The following is a 27809-nucleotide window of genomic DNA, read 5'->3' on the forward strand; positions in this document are numbered from 1 at the left end:
TCGGGTCTACGGGACCCCTGAGGGATGGCATTATCGGGGTTGTCTGCCTCCTCCTGGGTGCCCGGAGAACCATGTCCCTCCTGGTCAGACTGGCTGTGTTGTTCAGTGCGAGCAGGGCTCCTGGGTGTCTCCTGGGATGTGGCAGGAATGGGGGTGGTGGTTGGCACAGATGTACCTGACGCAGGTGCTGCAGGGGCTTGGGCACCAGAGGGGCCAGGTTGGTCGGGGTCATCCACGGAGTGGTGAGAGTCATCGCTGCCGGTGGGATCATCTTCACGCTGAGCCTGGGACTGTGATTGTTCCCCCCATTGTTGGGGTGTGGTCGATGACGTTGCCCTGTGTGTGAGAGAGAGACAATGTTAATGCTGTTTCATGCCACATCCATGTTTCATACATATTCAAGTTGTCACTGATTATCCAGGTAGTTGGATGTGCCAAGCATTCCTCTCAATGTCCACTTGGGGATGGGTATGTTGCGGGGGACAGTTTGGTATGTTCTCCTGAGTGTTTGACCAGTAGAATTTTGGCTTGGATGCTTATTTGGTGATGTATTGGTCTTGTTGTGTCTCATGTCCATTGTGAGAGTGGGTAAATCCGTTGCCTGCCCCGGGGGGTGTGTGCTTGTGTGAGGGGGGGTGTGTGACCGGGCCTGCTGTTGGGTGTAGTGTGATTTGTCATTGGGTCTCCCGGGTGATGTGTCTGTCCCCTCATGGTGCATGCTGGCATGAAAGTGAGTTTGAGTACCTGTGCTAGATATCTGAGCTTGTGTAGTTGGTGTTTGAGTGTACAGTGGTCACAGAAGGGCCTTGTGCTGCATACAGCAGGGCCAAGTGTCAGCTACCTTGTCAGTACTTTGCCAGTCCCTGTGCATTGGGCATGGTGCATGGGTATGTACCTAGGCCATATGGGCTGAGGGCATTGGTGTCTGCTTCGGAGTTGCACAATGTGTTGTGTGAGCCCCACCCTCCCAGCATCTCGGACATCCAGTCTTGGGTTTGTGGTTGGTGTGGCCTGGGACATGGCATCGCCTTTATTTGTGAATTGGGCATTGAGACGTTAGTGGCATGAGCGTGGTTTTAGAGGGTGGTTGTGTGCGGTGAGGGCTTGGGGGAAGTTGCGTGCATTTGGTGTATGTGCGGTGTGGATGGCATTCCCCCCATTTTACGTGAGTTGTTTGTGTACTCACCAGGCTCTGCGACTCCTTCGACTCCGTGTACTCCCACCGGCGGAAGCATGGCCATCACCTTCTCCTCCCAGGGATGGTAATGTACGGGTCTGCGGGGCAGCCCGCCTCCAGTGATGTTACTCTGGGCGTATTCCTCGTTCATCTTCCTCTTGACTGCCCTGCGCAGATCGTACCACCTGGCTTGGCATTCATGCCTGGTCCTTCGGATGGGCGCAACAGCATTCACCTTATCGACGATCCTCTGCCACAGGCTTGTTTTTTGGGCTATGCTGGTCTGTCTGACCAATGTTCCAAACAGCTGTGGCTCGACTCATGACTTTGTTGACAAGGAGGTCCAGCTCCGCCCTTGTGAACTTTGGATTCTTGTCTGTGGGCATGGTGTGGGGTGTGGGTGTGGATGGTTGTGGTTGTGTGGGTGTGAATGTGACGGTGTGTGTGTGAATGTGAAGAGGGGGTGTTTGTGAATGAGATTGTGTGAAGGTGTGTAAGTGAAGGTGTAGTTAAGGTGTAAGTAAGGTGCAGTTGTTTGTCTGTGGGGTCTGGCAGCAGTGAGTCTGTTGCAAATGCTCATGGGTTGTGTGTGTGGGCCCTTTTTATTGGTCCATTTGTGGGTGTGGCTGGGTTTGAATTTGTGGTGGGTGTATTATAAGAGGTGGTTGTGATTTAGGGCCTCTGTTTGCCTGTTTGGATGTGCCAGGTCAGTCATAGAGATGTATTTTGTCATGTTGACGTGTTTTGTGGTGTTGTGCGAGTCGAATTGACCCTCCTTGTGCTGTTTTACAGTGTCCTGGTTCTGTACGAGTCTTTTTCGCGTAGGTAAGGTCCGTACATACGCGATGCTGGGTGAGGGTTGGGGGTACGGTGTTGGGGTACGGTGCGTACAGGTACGGGGCTGGGGTACGAGCCTGGGGTGCGTCGCGTACAGGTGGGGGGCTGTGCTAAGGTGTTGGGGTACGGTGCATACAGGTGCGGGGCTGTGCTACGGTGTTGGGGTACGGTGCGTGCAGGTGCGGGGATGTGCTACAGTGTTCGTGTACGGTGCGTACAGGTGCGGGGCTGGGCTACGGTTTTGGGGTACGGTGCGTACAGGTACGGGGCTGGGCTACGGTGTTGGGGTACGGTGCGTACAGGTACGGGGCTGGGAGACGGGCCTGGGGTGCGGCACGTACAGGTGGGGGGCTGGGGTACGGTCCTGGGGTACGGGGCGTACAGGTGCGGGGCTGGGAGACGGGCCTGGGGTGTGGTGCGTACAGGTGAGGGGCTGTGCTATGGTGTTGGGGTATGGTACGGTGCTGACATACGTGGGTACAGTGCTGACATGTGCGGGGTGAGGGGGGCTGTACGGCTCGTATCCGGGCACAAGTTTACCCGTGTACATGTAGGCTACAGCGTTCGCTCCGTACGGGGCCTTTTACATGCGGTTGTGTATTCGGATGGGCGGTACGGATCGTACTTGCGCGCTCGGACTTCTGTTTTACGATTTGCACGTAAAAATGTCCGGCTCCCTATCGGACACTTTTCCCGACGCTATTCGGACGTAAATATTTACGGCTCCCTCTTGGACCATCTTCCCGATGCAATTCGTATGTATTTTTCACGTACGAATCGTACTTCGCAGTTTGTACGGTACTTGTACGATTCGTACGTGAAAATATACGGATACGAGTCGTACGCAAAAAAAGTTTCCCGGATCGGAATCGCCACCTAAATGTTAAAAGAAATTAAACATATACATATAAATTAATATATATACTTACTCCAGATAGTGCAACATTAGGGAAAGTGTTGGATAGCGTAGGGGGAAAAATTACTATTCCCACTCCAGGGAGTGCAACAGTAGGGAAAGCGCTGGATAGCGTAAGGGTAAACATTACTATTCCCACTCCAGTGAGTGCAACAGTAGGGAAAGCGTTGGATAGCGTAGCGGTAAAAATTACCATTCACTCTCCAGAGAATGGAACAGTAGGAAAAGCGCTGGATAGTGTAGGGGTAAAAATTACTATTCCCACTCCAGAGAGTGAAACAGTAGGGAAAGCGCTGGATGGCGTAGGGGTAAAAATTACTATTCCCACTCCAGTGAGCGCAACAGTAGGGAAAGCATTGGACAACGTACATTTTAAAAATAACATACTTATACATTAAATAAATATTGTAATTAAATAATGATTTATTAATACATTTAGAAGAAAAAAAACTACATATATATCCAAAATAATATTTACTTTAATAATATTCAATACTTCCCACCCTATTCCCCAATGAACACACAACACATTCCACATGTAATTTCACAAAATTAAATTAATTTTCAATTAATCAATTAATAAAAATGAATTTGCAATTAATAATTAAATAAAAAAAATTGTCAATAACATAAAATAATATGTAATAAAAATGAATAACCAATTCTTAATGAATTAACAAAAAAATTAATTATCAATGCCAATAAATAACAATTAATAAAAAGTAATACTCAAGTAATATTTAACAAAAAATAATTATCAATACAATAAATAATATGTAATAAAAAGTAATAACAAATTAAGAATTAAGCAATAACAAATATCAATACCAATAAATAATATTGATTAAAAATTATTAATTGATTAATAATAAATTAACAATTTTTTTATTATGAATACTCAATTTTTCCTAATTATTTACAAATAATTTACTCACCACCCTATTCCCCTAAAACACACAACCCGCTCCAATAATAAATTAGTATAAATAAAATAATTATCAGTCAGTCAGTCTTAAAAACTTTATTTCGAGCGTACAGGTCAAAAAAGCACAGAGAAAAGACAATACAATACAATTAAGTTAAAAAAAATCAATACAACATTTCATCATTAAAGATATGTACATTAGTTCTGCGTTCAAAATTAAAACATTTCAAAACTGTGCAGAATTTTTAGTACATTCTTGATTTCACTCCCTCATAGCAACTCATAGTACTGTGGTTGTGTATGGTACAAGATACAACAGGGTTTATAGTTGCTAAATTGAGTGCAAGGGGCGATAGAGTGTCTTTCATTTTAACAAGTAACTAATTCATTAATAAATAAGATGCCTGTCGGTTGTTAAGAGCTTTTGACTTTATCTGATAGATATATGTGGCAGTGTTAAAAAGGTCCAAGTGAAAACAAATAAAATATACAATTAAAAAGCCTAGAGGGAGGGTAATTACAGTAGAGATAATCATACAGTAGATGTGTGCAGACATAACATAGCATGGCATGTGTAAAAATTTGCTGTGGAGCTAGGCATTTCCTAAGAGAGATTTCTTTAAAATAGCTCTACGAATGCAACACATCGAGTATAGGAACCGAGAGATGCTAAACACAATGAGTGTATTGGTTTCATACTTAAAAAGCCTGTACACCTCTATGTAGTGTCTGATTCCCATATTTCTGCACAGTTGTAACAGCCACCAAGACCTTGGCTTTCCATAGGTGGGGAAAAAAAAAATGAACGTGCATTTCAGTTTCTTCAACTTGATCGCAACCTGGACAGTCAAGTTTGTGGGCTTCATGCCATTGATTAGTAAATGCTCGAAGCGGGAGTACCAGTGGTGCGGCGGTCCCGCAACTGCAATTAGGATGCCACTGCCACCGTGGCAGTGGCATCCTCTATTCTCAGCATTGTGGCGGGCAGTGCTCACACCGCCCGCCACAATGCTGGGAATGCACATTGTTCATTGTCATGCACATGGTGACAGGCACTGCATGGTGCCTGCCACCTTGTCTGTGACAATGTAGGGGGGTACCATAGATACACCCCATGTGCACCCCCTACCCCCCCAATACCCTTGGAAAGCAAAATCCGCATGCCTTTCCGGGGCAGCAACACCACGGAAAGGCTGCTTCCTGCACCCATGCTAATATGGATGGCAGTGTCTAGCAGACACCACCACCATATCCAGACCCTTCTCCGCCCGGTCGACTGGTCGACCGGCGGAAATCTGGCACATGGTCTTTCCGTCTGCCGGGGTCCCCCCTGCCATACTAATATGGCAGGGGGAAATGGGTGGCGGGTGGGGTATGATGTAGGGCGGTCCACCCTACATCATAATAGACCCCTTAGTCTCCTGCCATAGTAAAGCCAATTTGTATTCTCTATGGGAGTCAAGTAGTGCCTTTCTGGAGATTGTGGGACAGGTCTCTTCTAGTGTTGTCCACATATTTGCCCTCCCCAAAGCCTGGCATGAGTTCCTGATATAAGCTAGCCAAGAGAGTTTCCCTGCACCTTGGATGCTCATAACATCCTTCAGCTCCTCTTTATATACAGCTAGTACACAGGTGTAATCCACAGGTGACGCTAGTATAGGAGGGGTCTAGAGGTGACTACATCTGCTATGGGGCCAATCCCCAAATCCATCCTGAATGGTGTTAATGGGATGGTAATAGGGAGACCCAGCAATTGCCTAAGGAATAGGTTGTCTGGCATTGATAAGGGAGTGGATGGGCAATGGCCCCATAATTCTGCCCCATAAAGGGATGCCCCCCTTAGCCTGTGTTTTGTAAATTTCTGCTATGGGACCTATCACTTTGCAGTGCAACTCTTGTAAACTTTTAAGATGCCCCCCGTGGCATGGGTCAATTTTAGACTAGCTTTCTTTATTTGTGTCCCCCATTCAATTGTTTCAGTAAGTGTGATCCCTAGATAGTCAAAAATAGACACCCTCTCTAGGTCCCTTTCATCCAATCCGGGATATGGGCAATTTGTGGTGTTAGCATTAAAAACCATGTACTTGTTTTTTTGGAGATTAATCTCCAGTCCCCGATTTTTGCAGAAAGAGCTGCATACCTCGAGCACCCTCTGCATGTCCATGGGAGATTTGGAGAGTAAAAGCGTATCGTCCGCAAACATAAGAGCTGGAATTTTGCCGTTTGCCAACCTGGGTGCGTCAATGTCTTTCCCATCTAATAGAGTTTCAATTAGACCGTTTAAAAATAGGGAGAAGAGTGTCGGGGCCAGAACACATCCCTGTCGTACCCCTTTCTCTACAGGGAAAGGGGCGTAAAGTTCAACATTTTTGCCGTATCTCATCTGCGCATAATTGTCTTGGTGCAGACGTTTCAGCTGGTGGCAAAGATAGTCTGGTACTCCCAGATCAAAAAGTATACACCACAGCTGATCTCGTTGCACCAAGTCAAAAGCGGATTTAATGTCCACGAATGTGAGATAGAGGCTGCCACCCTCTAAAACCACAGTTTTCCAGTGGATTAGTTGTAATGTAAAGATCTGGTCAATGGTGGAGATCTTGGCCCTAAACCCTGCTTGTAAGGGTGTTAATATGTTGTTGTCTTCTATCCAAGATTGTGATAATTATCAATTAATAATAATTCATTACCAATTAATAATTAATTAACAAAAAAATTAATTATCAAAACTCAATTTTTCTTAATTAATTACTTCATTACAAATAATTTACTTACCACCATATTCCCTTAAAAACACACAACCCGCTCCAATAATAAATTAACACAAATAAAATAATTATCAATTAATAATAATTAATGACCAATTAATAATTAATTAACAATACATTAATTATTAATAACAATCATTAAAATCAATAATTACTTAATTAAAATTAAATTACTTCTCACCCTATTCCCCTATAAACCCACAACCCGCTACAAAAATAAAACACAAAATTTAATTAAAATAAATTAATAATTCCTAAAAATGATTATTTAATTTACTATAATTAAATTACTTCCCACCCTATTCCCCTATAAGCCCACAACCCACTACGGTACTAAAACGCAGAATTTACTTTAAATTTTTTTTTACTAATTTCGAAAAAATGTATACATATATTTAAAAAAACAGTACAATACTTAACAAAAAATATAGAACACATAGATATTAAGTACATACTAAAATACATAACATCGATAATTTAACATTGATATTTCTTACCTTAACTTCAATATTCTGGTTGTAGATATTCTTGACTTCGATATTTAGTCCCTACGATGTTTAAAACTCGATATAACTGTGCTTCGATGTTTAAAAATCGATATTTTGACTTTTCACCATGGATGATGTGTGTGTACACCCAAAAAACATATATTGACAGGTGCTTGGTAGCTCCCAAGTGGCTCCATGTTATGTGACAGGTATGTTTAACCAGTCACTGGTTTTTGCCATCCAAGCCTTGCATGCTGGAATTTTTAAAAAGCCTTACGTATAATGAGAAAAGAAAACTACACGCCTCAGAATAAAAAAGGATTGCCAGCTAAAATCCAGAACTGTCTGACAGTGTTATATGTTCCATGAAGCCTCCTGTCAGATTTGGTTTATGTCTGATTTAGCATCTGAAACAAGAAGTTGTGGGTTTTAAATGCAACAAACTACCCTGTAAAAAGTAAAAAAAAAAAAAAAAAGTTTGCCTTTTAAGTCTTTTTTTCTTTGAGGTTAATCATAAAATTGATGATGAGGGCAGGGATTTACATTCAAGCAAATAAGTTTAATTTAAATGCTGATGGGTGAAGGTTTTCAGTCATTTAAAACAACGTGCGTGCTAAAAAGCTGAATTGACCTGAGCAATCCCATCTATTAGGATTTTTTGTGTGTTGTAATTTTTTATTAAGAAAAAAACCATAGTGCAGATGTACAATACAGAATAGAATATACATTGCAATGGGTAGGGAGGGGAGGGGAAGAGGGAGGGGCGGGGTGGGAATGAGATCGCATAATGCAAGTAACTGTGAAATGTACATCTTCTGTCATCATGTGTTGGTGATCCGGCATCCCCTGTGGGGAAGAGAATATGGTCAGACACCAGTAAGGGTAGGGAGGGTGGCCTGAGTATTAGAGTGGGGTGAGCGAGGAAGTAAAAAGAGAGAGTGCAAGGAAAGAGCGAGGAGTGTCCCATGCCACCAGTCTATTGCACCCCAAGGTGCACTGGGGGGGATAAGGCAGAGGCCCATGGCATGAGAAGGGGTCAATGCGTGTCCGAGAGAGAGTGCGGGGATGTGAGAGAGAGGAGAACAGAGGCAGGAGAGAGGAGAGAGAGCGGGAAGGGGATGGCACAGGTGTGGGAAGGGAAGAGAGATATATGAGTGAGAGATAGGGGTGGGGACTAGGAGACAAGGAGGGGTTCTATGAGAAGGGGAAGGTAGAGAAGAAGTGCGGGGAGGGGGAATGGGTGACAGGATGAGAATGTGTAGCAAAAACTCCCAGCAGGCCTCCGAGAGGGATCACCGTGGTCTACGGACATACAGACACTGTTGTTTGGGGTTTTAGGGGTGCGTTGATGATCCATCTGCATGAACACCTCTACTTGAACTTGCAGGTTGTAGATTACTCGTTCAAGCGTCTCTGTTTGTATCATCGTCACTGTCCACTCTTTCTGTGATGGAGGTGTGGTAGATCACCATTTGTGGAGGATGCAGATGTTGGCTGTTGCCAGCGCTGTGTGAGAAGGTGGCACTGCAGGTGAGAGAGTTCCAATGGGTTCCCTTCCTCATGGGTGAAGATGAAGGGGGGAGTCGCAGTAGCATGGATGCCCTCAGGGTAGTCCTGATGGTGGTCCAAAAAGGTTGGATCGAGGTACATTCAAAGAGAATGTGAGTAAGATCGCAGCAGGTGGCCGGGTATCTTCAACAATTCTCTTGCAATAGCAGCTTTGCTCTGTTCAGTCACACTGGGGTCCAGTGCCATTCGTGGAGTGTCTTCAAGAGGCAGAACTTCAAGCGTGCCTCACAAGCGTCCTTATCCTGGGCTTCCAGTATATCAGTCCACTCTTCCTCCTTGAGAGTTATCTGTCTGCCATTTCACATGGAGACTGTGAGAAAAGGTTAAATAGGTTTTACGGTAACCTCTCAACCCCCACTGTGAAAGATCAAAGGGTAAACCAAACACACCACACCCTTGCTCTGACGACTTGCAGAGTAGCAACTGATGATCACTGTGTCCTGGTGACAAGAGCTGCTGATCAGACACTCTTGTGCCAGCTCAGCCCAGCCCAGGCTACCACTGTGAATCAGCATGGGATTATGCTGCTGAGGTACGAGATGATAAGTGGAGCGCCACCTGTGTTAAGGCCTGGCCCCTATGAGTACCGGTACTCTCTCTTTCCGAGGAAGAAAATTAAAAAGTGCTGTTACTCAGTACCTGTGAGTAATGGCCCATTTAAAGCACTAATTCTAGTATGTTCTCAGTGTAACGAGGCAGAGGGCTCAACACGCAGCATCCCTTCAGCTTAGTTCTCTGAAAGACAAATATAGTTCTCTTTGCCAAGAGTGGTGATGCAGCACGATTTTTAAAATCATAATACACAACACGTTTATTCACAGAAAAGAAGAAAAGTTAGATACAGTGACAAATGAAACCGAGACAAGTGTAGTAGAAGCACTGTAAAAGCGTGCTTTAATATGTGAAGATAAAGAAACCACACATATAAAGTAATACTAATATATATAAACAAAGTTGCGCTAATAATTTTCTATTGCACATGTTGCTTATTAACGTATATACTGATGAATATGATGTTGAGTGAATTGGCCTAGTGTTTTCAGGCATTCTGCTGAGACTGCACAAGTTAGAAAAGAAGGTGCAAAAACATGTAGAATTGAAGTACAAACTTGAAACTTTGCATAATAGTACTTGAGGTTCTATAGTTTACCAAAATATATAAATGACATTTAAAAAATGAATTTTGAAAAATGTGCACTTATACAAATATTGTAAACTTTTGTGGTAGTAGGGTATTTATAACGCTAGCTATTTTCATGTGGTAAGAATTTGTGGAAGTTCTATACATTCTTTATTTGAATTTAATTAATTTAATTCTACTTGATGTCAGGTTAGAGCTCATTTCATTTAAACATGCGATGCTAACTTTGACCAGTGGTGTAGCTGGGGGCAGTCCGCTAGAGCAGCAATATTTTTGGGGGTGGCGGATGTGAGCAAGTCGTGTCTGTCGACTACCTATTCCCCCGCGAACAAGTCATCCGTCAATCGCCACCCCCTAGTCCTTACCTACACCAGGCGGCAAAGTTAGGGACTGCCCTGAGTGGCAGTAGGTCTAGCTATGCCACTGACTTTAAGGTCTTTTTTCAAAATGCTTTTTCACTGGTGCTCACTTTTCCTCTGATTTAATGGATCATTTTATACATAGGAAATGTTGCTTATTTCTCTCGTACATGTCTACACCCTGACATTCCTGAATTTTTCTTCAATGTACACAGTGAAATATTCCTGTGGGAATAGACTTTCAGCTATTGCTATGGACAATTTACTTTATATATTTTTATTGATACTATGCTTATGTGGACTTTCGTTTCTCATGACTAGCATGGGAAACCATCCCAATGTTGCGACTGCCCTTGGTATCACCATGCAAATATGGACTTGTGATAGTCTTTCGATGGTGGTGTAATGCCACCTCACTGGGACGATCTTAAAACTCTTATAAAAGAAGAAACCCCAAAGGAGGGGCAACGCCATACTTTCTTTATCCCCATGGGAAAGGATGCTATGCTGATTCATTTTTGATGGACTTTCCTCTTATTTTGGACAGAAAGTTCTTGTCAAACCAATTTTCAATATTCCATTCTATTTCTTTTCTTATGCTAATGGACTCGCCCTTAATAGATTCTAAACCTGAACCCTTTACCCATTCTTGCAGGACCTGAGCTGTTAGTCAATGAACTATCCTTCTGCCTTATTGGTGGTCAGACTCTGTAAATCTGTAGCTGTTTCTGATTCAAAGAAGCCTGCTTAAATGTTTGGCATTGTTCTAAAAGCTGTGACATTCTTAACTGAACTTCTCACGAAATTACTTGCGGCAAAAGAATTTTGAATCTCTAATATAAAATCAAATGTAATCATATCTCTATCTCAGTCTACTATTGAGTCCTGTTGATTCTTCCATTCAAACTGTGCTGTCTCCGAATGATTTAAATGGGTTGTAGTGAGAAACATCAAGCTCTGACAGAACATCAAGTGCTGCTTCTTTTGTTTTGCACTGCAGTTACAGAGCTATTGGTTTGTATGACTTAACTTCTTCAGGAGGTTGGGTCTTCCGGTTGCTATTGTTTATTTCTACAGCATGGTCTTAAGAGTGGTGTACTTAAATTTGAACTAAACATTGATAGTTGGCTGTCAATTAATGGTCCTCATTGGACAGCTAACATGGAGCTTGGTTACCCTAATTTCACCCCTCCTATCGGCGGAGAAAGATTCATCAGAGGATCATTGCCTCTGTGGTAATGAAAGCGCTGCAGTTTGTCTGACCGTAAAGGGCTCAGTACGGTTAGAGAAGTAAATGAGAGTAAGCGCATAATAAATATTTTTGCCACACTTCTGGTAGCAGAGCTATGGTTCTGCCCAGAGAAGTGAGATTTTATGGTGCTAAAATAGTCCGTAGCCCAAGCTCAAAGAGTCCACTATGTTTGCTTCGTCAAAAAGGATTGATGGAGTGCTGATGGAATATCATTCGGGATAGAGACAACATGTAGCAGCAAAGGAGTGTGAGTATCAATAGGGATCTGCCTGGCTATTGCTTTTGATTATGATTGCAGCTTTTGAAATGGCTGTTTGTTGTTGAGCTGAGTCAAATGGTTAAAGTCCATTCATAAGTGTGACACTTTTGAGCAAAGCTGATGTTTTCCGGGTCCATTGTAGCCTAAGATCTCAACATATTTACCCACAGGATGTCTCTGTGTAGAAGACACTGAACAAGTTGTCTGCTGGTTTGTAGTGTGGGTCATGGGAGGTTGTCGACAACACCATGGTAAGGGTTCTCTTTGTGTGTTAGTGGTAAACAATTGGTATGGTTGATGTCAAGTGCACAAGGATCAACTATATCAATTAAGGGTGAAATCCAGCTGGTCAATGTTTCATTTGAAGTGAATGAGTATAGAATGTTTAGTTACCTTGTGAGTATGGATATCCTTCAGTGGAGCAGCATGTTTATTTGTTGCTTGTGTTGTATTGTCACTTGGCTTAGAGAAAAACGTGCAGGAGAAACTGTGAAAGATTGTGAGCTACTGCGAGGAGTGAGTTTGACAACACAGTGTGCCACGCTGGGATTGGACAGGTGGGTTAAAGCCTAGCTGGGAATGTTGCGATGTTATTGGTCAAGGTTGATGAACAGGTCAATTGTGGGAGAATAACAGATCTAGTATTCATGGAAATAGTTTGAAAATATAAAAAGGAAATTTTTCCAGTCATTGCGGAAATTTGTAAGGAAAAATGAGACCGCTTTTGCCAAAACGAAGGTAGAGGTGCTGCCTGAGGGTACCAGAGGAAAGATTGTCATGACGGACAAAGGATTACATCCATGTCTTTGGCTCAAGTTTTAGCATACATTTACTGAGAAGGATGAGGAATTACAATTCCTTCATTATGGGACATTTAATTTAAGTAAAAGAATATACGAAATGAAAGAGCCTATTAGGGCCACTATTCTTGAAACTTTAAATACCCGAGAGCATATTGCTCAACAGAAAGATAGAGAGAAATTCCAAGGAAGGTACAGGAGACCAACGGATCACTACGCAGAAGCTAGATGGAATGCTCAACAGAAAATGTGGAAAGCACACATAATAAACAGATTACAAATGTATCCATTGTTAGAGGTTGGGGAGGAAGCAAGAAAAAAGAGAAAAAGAAGCATTTAGAGACAGGCAAAATTGATACAGGGAAAGAAGAAGATTGTGATATAGATGACAAACCTTTGAGTGATTTATTACTAAATCGCCCACCACCATATAACAAGACACCAAATAGAGACCTGGTGCAAATGAATACACCTGAGGGTCCGAATGATCCCTTGATGCCTGAAGTACCAAAGCAATTGATGCTTAATTCTCATGTGAGCAGGAGGAGAGAAACGTCAACTTCTATAAACCTGGTTGATTCAAATGCTCTTGATGCTTTGATTGTTTCTGTTACTATTTGACCTGTTCTGCCTCTTTACAAGTCTGGGTAATAGGTAAATATGATTCACAATTTGACTGTACCTACTGCATACAGTACAAGATAATTCCTCAGGTCTGACAGTAAAATCACTGATTCACACACCCATGGTTCCGATGCAGTTAAATAATGCTGCTGCTAGAAATGTTCTCCCATATCAGAGACAAACTGATCTGATACTAAGAATAGTGCAGAGGTTTCCACCTTTACATTGTCCCAAACTGAGTGGACCTCCTAAAGTTAATTTTTATGCTTCTTATATGACTGTGCCAATACGTTTTTGGTTCCAGATAACTCCGTACTAAATGTACAACCTGGAACGAGCACACACTTTACTAATGGAAGCTTACATTTAACTAATACAGGATAGCAATCATGGTTTACTCCTCAATAATTTGATAAATGGCTTAAAGGATACAGTACTCTGAATAATCAGATCCAGCTTCATCTATAAAATTAGTTCCATCTCAACCTTCAGTTTCTAGTTCAGCCTGCACTTCAGATATGGTTGTGTGTCCAAGTTCAGTTAAAAATATAATTCAGACAATTAAACCACTCATAGATTTGACCCGATTAAAAGTTGAATTAGAAGAGATGGTTCAAGGGCCACTTAGTTCAGCAAGATTAGAGACATACCAAGATGATGAACTATTATTTCTCTATAAAAACGTTACACGACAAGCAAATGTAACTCATGAGAAATTGTTTGAATTGGATCGGAAATATTGTGTAGATATTTGAGATTCAAAGATTTTACCGAAATCTTATAGGATGGACTTTGGTGATAAATACATTGGGAGCACTAGGAAAGAAATTACAGATAAAAGAGCTTATGACATTGATCGGAGAATAGGAAGAAGGAAAAAAGTAGGAAGGCAGAGGTTCGAAAAAGAAGGAAGCAAAGCAAGTTAGAGTACAGTCACCACCTGATCTTTCTGGTGGCAGTTTAGGGGATGTACAAATGCTCCCCATGAGAGAGGTACCTGGAATAGACAAGATATTTTATCATTTGCAATCTTACTTCTCTAAATTGAGAGAAAGGCCAGTAGAATGGTACGGGCATGTTGAACGATCTGTGAAAATTTCAAGAGTTTTGTCGATTAATTTGAATACTTTATTTGAAATTGTGGTTCCAGCAGATTTGTAGGCTGAATGTAGGATTACTATGGATTGGGCACAGAGAGAGTCAAAAAAGGATTCTAGAACAGGTACACACCATCTCCAGAGGTAATGAGGAAATGCCAACAGGTGATAACTCATCTGAAGACTACATCCCACAGCACCAGTTTATACGCGATAGTAGCCGCAAAAAACATCAGCACAGATGACGCCCGTAACTATCGCTAATGAGATGCAGAGTAGGCGTTCCCGTGCCAAAAGCCACAACAACACCACTCCACAACATTCACAACAACCAGCCAGAACTGCAATAAGAACACAAAACAGGCGATAAGTCACGTAAGCAGCAGGAAAATAACACCTGCTCTGACCTGGTGCAAAGTCGGACCACAGCCTGCACCACAAAAGGGAGCCCAGTCCAGAGCCACACCTGAAGAACAACAGATGCACCCGGGCAACTGAACATGCAGCCTGGAGGGCCAAAAGGGCAGCAACACCCACCGCCACCACCCCCAGGACCCCCCCCCCCTCCCCGGCACACCCGGACCAAAGACATGCCACATCAGCTACACCTAAACAAGTACAAAATAATCCGCATGATGTCGCACTATCACAACTGGTGACATGCATGTGTCGTCACAAAAATGAGGATCACACATTATTAAAATGAACACTGAAATGAAATGAAGGCACATGGCGGCTCCCCTCGGGACAATCCGTAGGTCAAAGCCTGCAAGACAAAAATCATGATGAGAAGGTGTGTCCTGCGCACATCAAGGGACAGAGAGAGAGCGAAGGAGAGAGAGAGAAAGAGAGGGAGAGAGAATTAAGAAGAGAGGGGGGAGAGAGAGAGAAGAAGAGAGGGGGAGAGAGAGAGAAAAGAAGAGAGGGGGAGAGATAGAGAAGAAGAGAGGGGGAGAGAGAGAGAAGAAGAAAGGTGGAGAGAGAGAGAGAAGAAGTGAGAGAGAGAGAGAGCCCCCAGGCCACACTGCTCACCTGCTACCACCGGTGTATCTCCAACTACTTGCCGGTATGTATTGCAGTTCACCAGGTCACACATCTGAGACAGACCCATCATCTGAAACAGAGTCCAGATACATGATTGGCACAGTACACACATTTGCACAAGACAACATCGCCTGCTCGCCCATGCACACCCAGGCAGAGGCATCCCAGCCGCTCCCGCCACCCATCGGAGCATACCAGCCCATGCACACCCAGGCAGAGGCACCCCAGCCCCTCCCGCCGCCGGGACAGGGCATCATCGCAGGCTGCACACCCGCTCAGCGCTTAAGGTGCCCCTACCTCAGTGCACCCAAAGTCACCGTCCCGTGGCGGGGTGCCTGTGCTGGCACAAAGCTTCAGGTGCCACTAACCCTGTGTAACCCCAGTCAGCACCACGTGGTGGTAGGCCCCTGACGGCTGCAAGGCCTCGGGTGCCACTAACCCTGTGCGCAACAACTCATTTGCCCTTCATGATTGAGAACCGTGGAGCATCCGTCATCCAGTCACCACCGGCAGAGGGGAATGTGACGTCGTCGGCCCCTTATGTTGGCGGAGTCACATGGCCTGTGATGCCTGTGCCGGATGGGTGTGATGTGTGTGCAAACCTGCCCTCAGGGAGTGGCTGTGATATGCTGACAACTAGACCAGTGACCTGCACACCACCAGCGAGTACTCCTGCGACGGGTAGCAATGAGGGCCCCCCCTCGGAGCGTAAGCGGAGTGGTCTGGCCTGCCGTAAACCGTACCAATGCAAGGCTTGCAACAATGACTCGTGGGCTCTGGGCGTGGTTCAGTCCAAGTCCGAACATGGAAGAGACGGATGCGTGTGTCCCTGTTGTAGTGTCCACGGCACCCAGTACAGAATTGCAATGTAGCACCCTCTGACTGGCATCCCACAGGATGAGCATCATTGACACAAGGGAAATCACTGTCCCTACATTCATCCACACATTCATACATGAATGATGAAAGACATAACACAGCAGTGCATTACTGGATGTTTATTGCACATCCAGTGCAGTTTTGCAGCTGGAGCGTTACAGGGCAATGCCAAGCACACTACACAATATGGGCCCGTGGAGGCCCAGCCAGAGTCCATCCAGGGATGACAAGTACTGCGGAAGAGGAAGGGTACAGTCCGCAGTCTGGTCACCGCGTCATTGGTCATCAAACAGGAAATGGCAGTCCATGTCGCTGTCCAAGGTGAGTGCATCGGAGTATATCGGGGGTCAGTGGGAGGTCATGGGGCCATGTGCGGCACAAAGCAGAAACAGGCCAGGTGGGGGAAATGAATGCTAGTGCCTCCTGATTACAAACCCATCCACGTCCTCATCTCCGGATGTGTGCTCTGCCCCACCTGTGGGTGTTGCAGTATCGGCTGAGGCACTATGTGCCACTGACACATCAGGTGCCGGAGTGGACACGTCTGTCGCACTGTGAGGCAATGGCACACCAGGGGGTGGAGATGTGGATGGTGTGGTGGAAGCAGCATTCATCATCGCCACGCCTTGTGGCAGCAATGCCATGATGAGGATCTGCAGGGCATGTTAGATCCCAGCTACGTTTCGCTGGTGTGCAGTGGTGGCTGCCATCCTTTCTGCCTCCATCCACACCATGTGCTCCATGAGCCTTCGCATGTGTGCCAGCTCACAGCTGGTATCGCTGGAGCCCCTCTGATCGGACAGGTGTTCTTCTCTCCGCATCATGACTCCAGCGATGTCAGTCAGAGCTTGTTGGAGACCATGGAGCGGGCCTAGACACCCATGGATGGGGTCCAGTTTGGTAGCCATGAGGTCGAATCCCACCCGCACCTGCTCAGCCGTATCCCTCTGGCCCTCCAGCACACGGCGTTGGAAGGCTGTGTGTTGTTCCTGGGGTCTTGGAAGACTGCCGGGGTCGTGGGTGTATCCTGCTGGGTGGTTTGGGTGGGGTCTCCTCGATGCAGCTGGGCAGCCCTGATCCTGGAGGTGAGTCATGGATGATGTCAATGATGTCTAGAAGGGCTTGTGCGTCAATGCTGGGGTTATCTTCCTCTTCATCAGTGAAGAGTGGCTGAGACTGCTCTGCAGGGGGTGTTGACAGTTGCCCTGCAATGTGAAGGGGAGATGGTGTATTACAATGTGTCCACATGTATGTAGCCGCATGGTACATGTTGACATTCAGACAGCATGGCATTGTGCATTGTGACAGTCTATAGATCTGGGAGATGACCCAGAGTCATTGAGGGTGTGCACTGTGCTCTGCTTGATTGTGCATGTGTGCCATCGTGGCCATCTCCACCCGTCCCCCCAGTACCTGGTGGTCACTCACCCTGTTGTGGTTGTGTTGTGTCCTGTCGAGCATTGTCCAGTCCCTCGACTTCGGCCACAGTATCCACACTGATGACTGTCGACACCAGTTCCTCAATGTCACCCAGCACGAGCTGTGGCGCTGGGCCCCCACTTCCAGTCTGCATTGCTGCCTTCTGGTTGACTGTGAGTTTCTCCTTGGACTTTCGCTTGATGTCATTCCATTGCCTCTTGCCCTCGTCCATTGTCCTCTTGTGCTCTCCGACGGCATTCTCCTTGTGCACGCTGTCCCGCCATATTCCATTTTTGGTGCCCAATGACACGTTGGAGGTGACGAACAGTTGTTGATGGTGTTCCATCACCTCTGTGACAATGATCCTGTTCACCTGCTGACTGAACTTCCTCTTCTTCTTGTCCTTGCCCTTCCCTGTCCCCGAGGTCCCGGGCTGGTCGTCCGGGGTGCTTGTGGGGTTGTGCTCATCCTCTGCGCCTGCTCCGGCTGCCTCCATGGTGCTTGGGTGTTGGTCAGTTTGTGTTTGGGTGTTTTTTCTACTTTTATGGTGATTTTTCCCACCTGCCAGGTGTGTGTTGCAGGCCTGGCGCTGCTTATCGCTGATTTCCTCATCGCGCTTTGGCCCATCGCAGGTTTTTTCGTGTTGGGGTTTGTGTTTTTATCTCCATCGAGGTGGTTGTATCGCAGGCATTGGCCGCGGTTTCGGCAAACTATTGCATGTGGCCACCTTGTTGTGAATTCCACGTTGACACTGGGTTATTTTCCTGTAATAGGCTGCGATGTGTAAAGTTGCTTTTACATTTTTTGGTAATGTTTAGCACACGTTCTTGTGAATATACCCCTAAAATTTCTCCTAAAGAAATTGATTGGATGCAGATTGACAGAATGACTCAAGAGCGGAAGGAATCAGTACATGCCTTTTAAGAGAGATTGGTACATGTTTTCAAACAGGATAGTGGATCAGATTATTGAGAGAGACGTGGGACAATTTGTCAACAAATTTCTTATGGGTTTGAGATCTGCGATTTCTAATATGATTTGATAGCAGACACTTTGAGTAAATCAGTAGATTAAATTTTGCGTTTCGTAAAATACTGTGCAGAGGATATTGAGATGAGACAGAAGAAACTCAAGAAGAAATTAATGATTGCACTGATAAATGTACTTCAGAAAGGACAAAATCAGATGGGGTTTGAGAACACAGGACAGACACAGAGAGGTTATAATGAAGTTCTGATGATGCAGGGTGTTAAAGGTTTTCAGGGCAGAATTTCCAGTCACAAGGTAGAGGTCATGGTAATCCTGTAGATCCTGGAACTGGTATTGCGATGTCGCTTTAGAAAAAGACAAATTCATGCTACACGTACGGAAAGCTTGAACATTGGAGATGCGAGTGAATTCCATTTGAATGATGAGAATGTTGTTTTCAAACTTGCCTAACAGAAGTCAGACATGGGGGTGTATCCTTCCCTGATGTGCAAGAATTTTCCCAAAGAATAGAGAGACACTGTGCAACATGAGATCTGGGACTTTACAGGTAAAGATATTGGACTAATCAAAGGTATCAATCCAGTCCAAATCACCATTAAATCAAATGCAGAATTCCCAACAATCCCACAATACAATTTGTCTCCAGATACTAAAGAATGAAGGAAATAAGAGGAAGTCCATGTAACTCTACTATAATGGGCTTGCAGAAGCCGAATGGAAAATATCGCATTGTGCAGGATTTGCACAAGTGATTGCCATTATTGTTCCATGTTGTCCTTTAGTACCGAATCCATCTGTGATTTTATCCCATGCGAGGCCAAATGATTTTTAGTCATTGACTTATGCCAGGACTTCTTTTTGATTCTAGTGCATGAAGACAGGCAATTCTTATTTGCTTTCCGTTTTGGCAGTCGTGTTTTGGTATGGTGCCAAGTCTCACAGAGGAATAAGGAAAGCCCTTTAATCAGATACTCAAAAAGAATCTCGAATATCTGAAAATGCCGAATAACTTAGAGTTATTGCAGTATATTGACAACCTATTGGTGACATCAAATATGAGAGAAGCTTGCCAAACTAACACTTTTGCTTTGCTTAATCATCTTGCAAAAAATGGACATAAAGTTCTTCTGACTAAGATACAGTTTTGCAAAACTGAAGTCCTGTACTTAGGCCATCACATTGAGAAAGGAGCAAGGAAAGTCTCACAGGAAAGAATCTCAGCAATTCTTAACATGAATTCTCCAACTACCCACAAGGAAGTCTGCATGTTCTTAGGAATGGTGGGCTATTGCAAACAGTGGATTCCAAATTTTTCCTTGACAACAAAGCTTCTTCAGACGTTGACATACAAAGACGTGTCAGATCCAGTACCCTGGGATGACAATTGCATGACTGCCTTCACAGAGCTGCAAGACTTCCTTTGTAGGGCATCAGCTTTGGGAATGCCTGATTATAACAAGGGCTTTGTGTTATTCTGCAGTGAGAGAGAAGGTTGCGCACTCTCAGTGTTGACACAAATGCATGGAAGCAACCATATGCCTATTGCCTACTTTCCAGTGACACTTGACCCTGTTGTGGCTGCTTTGTCTAGATGTCTGCAAGCAATTGCATCTACATGTGTGAGTCTTGAGCAGCGTGAAACCCATTGATATGGGTCACCCACTGATAGTATTTGTGCCCCATTCAGTGGAGATACCTTTGACTCATATGCAAACACAGTATCTGACCAACAGTCGGTTGACAAAATACAAGCAAATCTTGTTGGGTGCAGAGAATGTGACACTGAAGAGAACTACAGTGTGGAACCCAGCTACCTTGATGCCACTGCCTGGAAATGAAAACGTGGTGGATGCTGTTGTGAAAGGTGTTGCTCACTAATGAGGTACCAACTATGTTACCGTCAGCAACCAGTTTGCAGAGGAGATGGCACGATATTGTGCATTGAATGCGCACACATACAAAGAAGAGACCTCGAAAAACACATCTGATATCACTGATAGTACTTTGATGTTGTCCGCTTTAGACACATGGGAGGAGGTTAGGAAGCTACAGGATGAGGTGACAGAAGCAGAATTGCAGGGTTGAATGTGAATAGGCTGTACCAAAAGGGAAGATTGCAGACTTACATTGATGGCAGACCGGTTTTGCCTGATAGCTTATGGTCACCAATGGCAAGGCACTGCCATGGTCCTGCGCATGTTGGGAGAGATGCAATGATGTGCCTTTTTCAACAAGTCTGGCACAATTTCAGATTTTGTGCAACTGCAGAGGCACTATGTTATTGTTGTGTAATATGTCAACAACAGAACCCAGGAAGAAGAACACAGGTTGTCATGAGTCATACTGGTAAATCTGCAAGTCCTTTTAGCCAGATGCATATTGACTTCATAGAGATGCCCATTTGCAATGGATTGAGATATGTTGTGGTCATTGTGTGCATTTTCTCAAAATGGGTTTAAGCTTATACTACTCATAGAAGCAACAGTTTGACTGTGGCAAAATTGCTGTTATGGGAGTTGATTTAGAGATTCAGATTTCCAGCTTCTCTTCAGTCAGATTGTGGAACTTACTTTAACAATGAGGTCCTAAAAATGTTATGTACAGCACTACTTGTTGAGCAGAAGCTTAATTTCAGTTACCAACCGGAGGGTTCCAGATTGGTGGTGCAGATCAATGACACGTTGAAATCCAGATTGGTGAATGTTTGTGCTTCTATGTCTCTGAAGTGGCCAGATGCATTGCCTTTTGTGTTGATGAGTTTGAGAAGTACTCCAGATAGGAGGATAGGACTGTCGCCTCACGAAGTGACCATAGGACATGCGATGAGGCTGTCAGCTGTTCCTGCTAATGCATTAGTCAATATTACCAATGATCTTATATTGGACTACAGCAAGGGCCTTGCTGACATGATATGTATTGTCTCTTACCAGGTTGGAGAAGCTGCCCTTGCGGTTCCAGGTGCGCATTGCTATGATCTAAGTCCGGGGTTTTGGGTAATGGTGAAGAAGCACATGCACAGAACGTGCCTGGAACCTCACTGGAAGGGGCCTTTCCTGGTGATCCTAGTTACCAACACTGCAGTCGAGTGTGGGGGTTTCCCGATCTGGGTGCACGTAGCTCATACTCACAGAGTCCCAATTCCCTTTAATTATACAACAGCACCTGTTCCTGATGTGCCAGTAGTAACAGTGAGACAGAAGGATCAGGTTAGCCAAGCTGTTGGGGACCTGCAAGCTACTGGGACAGCACTCAGTTGGCCTTAGGGGGTTCTGAGAGAGTCAACTGTAAGTGCAGAAGGGTCTCAAACAATTGAGTTGACTATGAGAGGTGCAGACCCCAATGAAGAGCATAGTGCCGAAAGAAAGCGTGTTGTACCCGGAGAACATTGCCCCAAAAGAGGTAAGATTCTGAGAAGCTGTCTGACGGCAGGATGAGTACCACCTATTCCTGAAAGTGCTGAGCCATCGGATCAAAGTGACCCAGATTATGATGAGCAAACAGCTGTAAGCAGATGAAAAAGAGCAAAGGTACCCAGTCAGAGGTATGCATCTCTGGAATGGACTTATTTGACTGCCAATTAGTGGGAACAGCAATTCTACGAGTTTTGTACAATACATATCCCCCTGAACTTCCCTGAGGCGAACTGTGTTATTGATTTGAATTTTATTCTGGATGTGCCAACTGAACGATCGAAGCAGTTTTTCCTAAATTTATTCATCAACGAAATTGACATGAGAATCTTTCCCAATATAAGAAGATTTCGAGCTTTGCCATCAATTTGAGTGCCAAGACTTTGCTGACTTGCTCAAACCACTACTGCTATTTTAGATTTTTGTTTAGTTAAACGGTCTGAATTTTGAGTAGCCATACTGTCTGAAGCTGGAACCTCTTCCAAATTCAAATGTGTATTAACTGTGATTCTTTCAATTGCTGTCTTGATATTAATTGCAATGCTTATTATTTTAAATCTGCTACATTATGTTTCTGTGAAAGATTCTAAACGTACTATTCCTCCTGGAGCCACAAAAAGAAATGTTTCTGATTCTATTGAAATTAATGACAATTCTTTACACAACAAAACCTTGAAAATTCATTTCAGCTCAACTGTGTATGCTATTTTGCTTAACGAAAAACAATGAATGTTGGTGATTGCTACGTTTGTATGCAAATACCTTCATCGCGGCGTGACCTACCATAGCTTACCTTTAATATCTGGAATTACCAGCAATGTGCTAGCTAGCTTGTTTTACGGTGCTGATCAATTGCTAAATGATTACTCTAATCAGAATCTGTTCAAAAGCTGATCTTTTCAGAAATTTCTCTGTGCTTAGAAATGTAAAACTGCACCATGAGGCTTTAACAATTGAAACTATTTACTACATATTCATACCAACTCAATCTTTGGACATGACTTATCCACTTAGAAATAACCTAAGATATATGCACTTAGAAATAACCTAACATGTAAATTAGTGAGAACTGAAAAGAATTTTATAGATTTGGTGAAAAGTAGACAAAACCATGAAATAAATATTATTAGTACACTGCCTAAATTAACTCTGTGGACCTTACCGCAGGAAGAAAACAAAATCCTTGAGGAAATGGCTTCATTAGCTTTAGACTGCCAACACAAAGGCAACATTTGTATATACAGACAGAAGTCCAATACTAATACTGTTTTTGTAGGATTTAGTGAATGTGAACATGCATTTGAATAGTATGAAAACTGGTGAAGATTTTTAGAAGGTGTAAATCCCATTTTCTCTGGAATGTATTATATATGTGGGAAGAGTGCTTATTTTAAATTGCCAAGAAGATGGTATGGAAGGTGTAACATGGGAATAGTTTTTCCCAAAATTTAGGTTAACTGGATAAATGAAGAATTAGTGGAAACAAATGAGAGAATGGAGGGAATTGCAAGTATGAATGAAATAGTGGGAGACATATTTAGAGTACAGATACCTTCAGTAGGAGTAGCACTAGGCTCTCAGAAAATTAGAAAGCTGTCTACTATTGTTGATAAACTTGCAATCAGTACGACTGGGAGTTTTTCTGTCATAAATGAAGAAATGATATCGATAAGATCCATGATGATTCTAAATCGGCTTGCCCTTGATATCCTTCTCACAAAGAATGGCAGAGTCTGCAGATCGCTGAACGTTCAACATTGTTGTGCCTATATACCAGACCGCAGTACTTACAAGGTTACATTAAAAACATTAAAGACTTAAACAAGGACTTGAAATACTTAAAAGCAAATGGTGCCTGGCAAACCATAGGTAAGGGATTGTCAAGTGTTACCAGCTGGTTAGGTAACTTAGGAAATGGATTAGTGATTTCCATCTTGAGACCTGTGGTGGTGATCTCTTTGTGCACAATGTTGATGATATTGTCAATCAAATTTTGTTCATACCAAAAGAGTAAAAATCGTGGAGTGAAAAGGACAAGAGCTGATCTTGAAATGGAGGAGGCAGAATGCAAATGTTATGATGAAATAAAAGCCTTAGAAGAGAGTAGAAGAAAGAGATTAAAGACAACACACCCATAATCTGTGATGAGATCTGATGTGGTAGATAAGGTGATGGCTTGATTTGCCATCAGATGGGGGCCTGATGTAGCATGATTTTAAACATCATAATACACGAAATGTTAGTAGTAAGGAGGGATACCTTCCACATCAAAAACACATTTACAATTGCCCCACCCGGAAGTGACGTCACTTCTGTTACCGGGACTTCTGGGCCCCTGGGGGCCCTCCTTAGCAGTGACATCACTTCCTTGGGGTCACGTGTGTTGTGACATCACCCTGGTCACGTACTAGTCACATGCTCATGGTTCTACAACTTCGTTAGGATGCTGTCATAACAGGAATAGGCCACATTGCCCTGTTTCTAGAGCTTTGTCAGAGGCAAAATTGCAACACTCTTGGAGTGCACAGCATGTGAGTCTCTAACAAAGCAAGCCCGGGCATGTTCAGACAGAGGCAGATGTGAAGCCTTGATGAGCCAGATAAAGGGCTCCTCAACAAGAGGTGCGGGAAATACAGCCAAAATCCCCAACCCTGCTTTCTCCCTAAACCATTCTGTTTTATCTCAAGCTGTGCCCCTCCAACACACATATACACAATCAGTAGCAGCAGCGAAATGCTTATTTTAAGTGTGTGGCCAGAGGGGATCACGCAACATGGAGTAAAGCTTTCTTTTTACCTGCAAGGGCTCAAGGACCTCTGTTCCGGTTTAGGCAACGGTAGCAGTACCATGTCATTTGTTTGATTGTGTTGCATTGTTTACATGAGAATCTGTGCTATACAAAAATGTACAAACAAAATCTATTGTTTACACCAAGGGTTTGCCAGGTGTTAAAGGTCAGCAGCATTCTTTGAATGTGTTTTCAAAAGCCCTTAGTAAGAGGGCCAGGGCAGAAGGAGCAGAGGTAGAGAAAGAAAACTATATGTGTTTAGTGCAAGCGTTGATCAGTAGGTATTTCTAATATGCTTTGAGCAATTCTGTAACAGGCTTGTGTAAAAGTATACATTTTGACAGAGCAGCCTTTGGTAGCATCATGTAATGAAGAAAATACAAGTGCAAAACAGGCTGTCAGAGGGACAGCTATTTCTTTTAACTGCGAGGGTTCAAGGACCTCTGTTGCAGTTTTGGGAACAGGAGCTGAAGCATGTTGTTTATTTCATTGTGTTGCATTTACTGAAGAGGCTGCAGGCCGCGTGGAAATCTATGTTTTTAAAAATATACAAAGAAAACCTGTGGTTCAAACCAAGGTTTGCCAGGGGTTAAAGGGCGGCAGCAGGCTTTGAACTGGGCTGCAATGTAGGCTGCGACAGCCCACTACCTGAGGCGTTGGTTGTGACAAAGGCCTCAGCGCAGTGGGAAACATGATAGGAATGGGGGGGCAATGTGGGTCAGAAACAGAGCTATGGATACATAAGCCCCAATCAGCTTCAACTGTAAGGATGTCACAAAAATTCAAAGTGCAATGTTGTTTTATTTTTTGCGCAGAAGACTCTAGCTCTTAAATATTTACTTGTAATTGTTTAATCTTAAAGATTTAGAGCAGCCCCTGCGCTTAGACGTAAGAACTATTTAGAGCTGTTTCAAGGCCACTGCTTTGAGTAACCCTGCAGGCCACAGAACTTGTTAATGTCTCTACCAACAACTGTAAATTATTATATTATATTATGAGCAACACATGTCTAGATTTTCTTTTTAGATGACTCAATTAACTAGGACAGGTGTTGTTTGTTAGGGGTGTTTTAAACCAAATCTGTGTGCTTTGCTCACAGGGTCTCCCAGAATTGACGTGGAACCATGAGGAAATGGTTGAATTTCAAAAAGGCACAGATATTTAGAGCTCTATAGTTCTGAGAACCTTACTGTGCCAACATTGCATACTTTTTCTAATAGGTATTCTTGTGTGAGCGTTTTTACAGGTTATGAGGCAGAAGTGCAGATAGCTGTTGAAACGCTAAAACAAATCTTAGAGTCTAAAGATACGTGGGACGGCATATAGCACAACCCTTCTATTACAGGTGAATATGGGGTGGGCTTGTATAAATGATGTGTCAATATTACCCCGTAAACCCTAGGTGCACAGCAATTTGTACATTCCAAAACCCCCAAGACTCCATTGTGCCCTAAGAGAGTGTGCTACATCGGTGTCATATATTGGAAAGTGACAATGATTCATTTTGCTTCACATTTCCCCGGGAAGCTCATACTTATACCAACCGCAGCAAATGGTAGAGCCTCGAGCAAAAGTGTTGGCTGGAACCTCAACAAGTCTTGGAACGGTCGCAACATCGTTCAAAAAAAGGAAGTCTTTGGCCTATAGACGTCCCGGCTATAAAAAAAGGGGTTCTACAAAGGAGTAAAGCAGGTGTGTTTTACAAACTATAACTTCCAACGAACCCTAATGGGTTTTTGTCTCAAGCATCATGTTCCTCCACCATCTAGTAGGGCTATAAAAAAATGTAAAGCTATAGTTAGACAGGCAGTTACAATCATAAGGTTGTAAAGAACCGTTCAGGCTTTTTTATTTTACTGATGTGCATTCTTTGTTATCATAGAGCCAACACAAAAGACCAGCGCCGGAATACCACGAAATGTTGAGAGTACGTCGACGCCACTGAAGAACAACACAGAGCTCTGTCAAAATGACCCTATGCCAGCAACTGGTGAGAGATGGCCAGGGTGTCATAACAAACCATGTGTGGACTCTGCAAATGCAGGCCTTAAAGAAACTTGTTACTCTAACCCCTACACTGCTTTACCAGTCAAACCCCAACCAGTATAGCGAACACACTTACAGGAAGGGTACATACTTCCAGCCTCAGACACGCAACAGCTAGGGTCATGTAAAATCCAGGATGTTGATCTCACACTAAACATGCCAAAATTGAGTCACCGTTCTTTAAAGAAAAAGGAGAAACCCACGGTCCCGGACCTACAACCCTCCCTTTAGATCTATCCTTAAAAAACACAGTTACTGCAAAACCATGTTTCCATAATCTTCATGCAGGCAAATTTTCACCTTCTGAGAGGGTGAATGTCGATGTGCTCCCCAGAGGATCCCCAAAACTGACTATAAATATCTCACATAGCCTTTGGGGCGAAGGGCTTGAAAACTATCATTCAAAAGTGGACACACCTATAAAAATTACACATTCTCTATTTGAAGAAAGGCTTGAAAAGGATCATCCATACCAGGACCGTATTCTGTATTTATAAGGCTTTACAGGGGGCTAACCGGTGGGACACAATATCATGAACCCTAGTTGATGAAGGGCATGAAAATGATCATTCCCAAAACAGCCACATCTTATGAAGGTATAGGGTTTCTCAAGGGCCTTTCAAGGGTGCCAGCGAGTTCTGAAACATCAGCCGGGCCGCAGATGCTCACAGACTTCCTTCTAATGTAGATCTCGAGGGAGAAGCAGCCACCTATTCCCAGCCGCAGTGCTTTCTAAACCTCTACCGAGCAGACCTATTATGACCAACATTTAAATTCATCATATCCTATGTCACCGGTTACACCTTCAGGTGCGTACAATCCCACCAACCCGGAATCAAGTGTAAGACCTGCATCGTCCACATCAACATACCCCGACAATAGTACAGGATAGAGCGGATGTCATAATCAGAGCTTTGAAACAGATTATGGCGGCGAGGCGTGCTCAGGAGCAGCCGGTGGATACTGAGGGTTCAGATTGGGAACCTCTTTTTTTTATCCTCCTAATTCCAGACCTTCAGAATGG

Source organism: Triturus cristatus, chromosome 2_2 (assembly GCF_964204655.1).
Source record: "Triturus cristatus chromosome 2_2, aTriCri1.1, whole genome shotgun sequence".
In the NCBI taxonomy this organism is placed as follows: Eukaryota; Metazoa; Chordata; class Amphibia; order Caudata; family Salamandridae; genus Triturus; species Triturus cristatus.